This window comes from Rhinoderma darwinii, chromosome 2 (genome assembly GCF_050947455.1).
Source record: "Rhinoderma darwinii isolate aRhiDar2 chromosome 2, aRhiDar2.hap1, whole genome shotgun sequence".
Classification (NCBI taxonomy): Eukaryota; Metazoa; Chordata; class Amphibia; order Anura; family Rhinodermatidae; genus Rhinoderma; species Rhinoderma darwinii.
The window spans coordinates 106,602,492-106,607,106 of record NC_134688.1 but is presented as its reverse complement, the minus strand read 5'-3'; positions in this window follow the sequence as shown (position 1 = coordinate 106,607,106).

Below are 4,615 nucleotides of genomic sequence, written 5' to 3'. Positions count from 1 at the left end.
CGACAGGTAACAGCCTCAGATCAGGTGAGTAGATCAATATATCGTCCAGATAAACCAACACACAGACATACACCAGATCCCGGAATATATCGTTCACAAACTCCTGGATCACAGCTGAAGCATTACATAATTTGAGGACATCACAAGATACTCATAGTGACCATCTCTGGTGTTGAACGCAGTTTTCCACTCGTTACCTTTGCACATGCGGATCAAGTGATAAGCCTCATGAAGATCCAGCTTAGTGAGAATCTTGGCTCTACGGATTCTGCAAAAAGCTCAGAGATCAGTGGTAAGGGGTACTTGTTTTTAACAGTGATTTTGTTCAAACCATGATAGTCTATGTAAGGACGGAGGGATCCATCTTTTTTCTCAACAAAGAACAATCCGGCTCCAGCTGGAGAAGTTCACTTCTTAATAAACCGCCCCCCCTGGTACTCCTTAACATATTCCGATATAGCTTGGGTTTCGGGCAGAGAGAGAGAGGATATATCCATCCACGAGGAGGTGAACTCCCAGGAAGTAACTCGACTGGACAGTCATAAGGACAATGTGGAGGCGAGGTCTCAGCCTCTTTCTTGCTGAATAAATCTGCATAGCAGGCATATGTATGAGGGAAGGGAAGAGGGAAAAAGTATGTGATCTGAAATTAATATTTAACTTTTATTAATATGCATTAAGATAGAAATAAACTTTAAAAGTCCATTGGTGTAAGAGGTATGTGTGAGTGACCCCCAAACTCACATACCTAGGCCATGTATAATTGAGATGTAGTAATTGTGAATTATATCAAGAGTGTTCAAACGAAGAACACGTAAGTTACTATGCATACAAAGCAGCAATTGTAATCTCAGGTTGCGGCAGCGCAGGAATGGGCAATGGTAGCCTGTTGCACCACCACGCAGCTGCACTGCGGCAAAGTGTGAACAAGAGCCTACAGGCTGCGCCCTCTCTGAGTGTCTAATGCCCCAAAGCAGGAGCGCAAGCCGCAACCAAGGGCTGCACTGCTATGGTATGCTGGAAACCGTAATTGTAATGCTGTAGTGTAAAGAGCTATGTGGTAAGCAAATGATTTTTGAACAAAACAGTCGGTTTCAATATAGAGAGACGGCAGCATATATTTGGAATGCACGAGTTGGATTGGTTAGAACCACTCGTGCCTGTAATGATACTGCAGGGCATGACAATGCTGTGGGTCAGAGTAAATGTCCCGACGCACCTCCGTGCATGACTGCCGCAATGTGTGTGAATAGTCAGCAGACAGCTGCACTCTCACGCCGCTGTCCCTGTGTACCAGAGCAGCAGCGTGGAGATCAGTTGTGGTTCCCTTACTGTGCCCGCATGCAGTTTTCAGCTGAGACGCGGCACAGGCTCTGTACCAAAGCACAGGTCCACTGTAAGTGGACCTGAATTCAGCGTGTGGCCCTGTTCCCGTAATTAAACGGGGTGGGCAGCATTGAGGGAGCCGCACGGCAACTACACCGGCGGTCAGATTAGAGCGGCGACTGGAAGGAATCACACAACCAGCCGCTCGTGTTGTGACAGCAGGGTGCGCTACGCTAACAGCACAGTCGCGCTGTCAGCTGTTAGCTGTCAGCCAAGTATTTGGACGCAATGGCAAGTAACAATCAGGCCATGTATTACACCAAGGAGAGTTAAAAGGATTGAGCACCCGACGCGCGTTTCGCCAGCATTCTGGCTTCTTCTAGGGGTCTATTCCGATATAGCTTGGGTTTCGGGCAGAGAGAGAGGATATATCCATCCACGGGTGAACTCCCAGGAAGTAACTCGACTGGACAGTCATAAGGACAATGTGGAGGCAGGGTCTCAGCCTCTTTCTTGCTGAATAAATCTGCATAGCAGGCATACTGCAGAGGTAGAAAAGGAAGTGACTGAGGTACTGGAGGTCGGACAGGACAAACCAGTGGTAGACAGTTGTCTCCAGAATTCCAGTCAAGGATTGAGCGTGCTTGCAAAGCCAGGGCAATCCCAGCAGGATTAGAATAATAGCCTCAGGTAGAACATAGAAGGCTATCTGTTCTGAGTGTGGAACACCAATTTGTAACTTTCAGTGATAGAAAGAATCCGGTCTGGCAATGGATGACCATTCACGGAAGCCACCACTAGAGGTTTCTTTAGAGGAGTCATAGGCAAGAGGTGACAGTCCACTAATGCTTGGTGTATGAAGTACCCGGCCGCTTCAGAGTCCAAATAAGCTGAGACTGAATGTGATGCTTCACTAGCGAAGATAGAGACTGTAATCGACAGTCGAGGTAATCTCTCCTGTCAACCCTAGGTGTTGGAGTTGCCTGGTTTCTGAGGACACTGATGTACAAAATGATCCCTGCTCCCAAAGTACATGCACAAATTAGCCGAGCGTCTGTGCTCCCGCTCTTGGTCCAATAAACTGACCCTGTCAACCTGCATAGTCTCTTCAGAAGTAGCAAATAGAAGATGGTAGCAGAGGTCTTTGGAAGTTAGGTGCCAGTCTTGGAGTCCTCTCCCGATGAGCTTCTTGAGAGCATTCCTGGAATCTCAGGTCTATGTGGGTAGCCAATGCAATCAGAGCATCCAGAGTGGAGGGGAGATCACGTCCTGCCAGTTCATCTTTAATTCTACTGGCTAATCCTTGCCAGGAGGTTGCCACCAGGGCCTCATTATTCCAGGCAAGCTCAGCTGCGAGGGTACGAAATTATATGGCATATTTACCAACAGTCGAAACTCCTTGACGAAGGGACAGAAGGGCAGCAGTGGCTGAAGACGTACGGCCTGGTTCTTCGAAGACAGTGTAGAAGGTGTCTAAGAAGAGCTTCAGATTAGTAGACTCGGGTCCCTCACGTTCCCAGAGGGGATTCTCCCATGCCAATGCCTTGCCAGACAACAGGGAGACGATGAATGCTTTCTTCATCTGGTCTAAAGGAAACAGATGGGCATGCAATTTGAAGTGTATCTTGCACTGATTGAGAAAGCCTCGACAGGCTTTGGAATCTCTATCATAGCGGGGTGGAAGCGGCAATTGAATTCCGGCTCCGGAGCTGACAGGAGTAATGGCTGGCTGAGGAGTAAATGGAGCTACAGCTTGTGGAGCTGCCAGAGTAGGAACAAGAGTGGTGTCCAGGCGATTGTCTATGGTATGAACAGCCTGCATTAGGTGATCCTGGTGTAATCGGAGGTCTTGCATATCATATCATCTTGCAAGACATGAGCAGCAGTCTTGTCTTTGCCAGCGGGATCCATGGCCTGAGCAAACTGTTACGATCAGCAGGTTTATGGACCCACTGGGCTACTCTGCGGGGAGACTCCCAGGTCGCTACTTCTTGAGGTGGTCCCGGGAGAGTAGCTGCTGGCCAAACAGAAGCTAGGCAGACACAGGCAGATGGTACCTTGGTGGTAGCAGGATACAGGCAAATACGGTATTGTTGGAAGCAGGCTGATGCCGAATTGCTGAAAGCACGCTGGTGCCAGATTGCTAGAAGCATGCTGTTCCAGGTTACTGGAAGTACCAACAGAATAGAGGATACCAACAGGTAACGAACTCAGGATACCGACAGGTAACAGACACAGGATACAAACAGGTAATGGACATAGGATACCAGCAAGTAACAGACTCAGGACACAAGATACGGAACCTTTGCAGGATAACGCAAGGTTTGTCCAACTTTACTCAGGCACTTGGGCAAGGGGCATGCTTACTTATAAGTAAAGCCCTGGGTGTGCAGGGATAGGCTGGGGACACCTTTACTGGTGCACGTGCTGGCCCTTTAAGAAACAGCAAGAGCGCACGCACCTCCAATGGGTACAGTACAGGGGAGACGGTGGGGAGCAGAGTGCGCCGGCATCCCTGAGAGGAGAGACCCGGCAAGCATGAACAGGTCGGCGGCCGTAGAGAGATGCTTGAAGTCAGCGGCCGCCGACGCTACACAGGGCGTACACCAGTGTGCTAAATTGTAAAGAGTAAGGCGCGCGTCATGTGGTTGACTAGGACTTCTAAATATTTAGAGATGTTCAGGAGGTCTGTACCCTGCCTGAGCAACAAGGTTCATTGGTTCCCGTTGTTAGCTGGGTTCACACAGAGTTTTTTGCAGGAGGAAAATCTGCCTCAAAATTCCGTTTGTAATTTTGAGGCAGATTTTCCTCTGCCTGCACGCCGTTTTTCGCTGTGTTTTTCGCCCGTGGCCATTGAGGGCCACGGTCATATAACGCTGCAAAATATGCTTTCTCTGCTTCTCATTGATGTCAATGGGAGGTCAGAGGCGTAAACGTCTGAAGATAGGGTATGTCCGTTCTATTTCCCGCGAGCCGGTTTTTACACTCGCGGGAAAAAAAACACCTCCGCCTCCCATTGAAATCAATGGGAGGCATTTTCGGCTGTTTTTTGTCGCTTTGCGGCGCGGTTTCTGCAGCAAAAAAATTGTCACAAAACTCTGTGTGAACTTAGTTTGTAAAGGTTGTATTTTGTTTGCTATTTTTAACCCCTACCCGCACGAGGACGTAACTGTCCGTCGTTGCGGGAGGTTAATTCCCGCACGAGGACGTATAGTTACTGAGTTTTTCCCGTTGCACACTGTCAGCGACAGTGTGCACCAGGAACCGGGAGGTCAGCTGTCGCCGACAG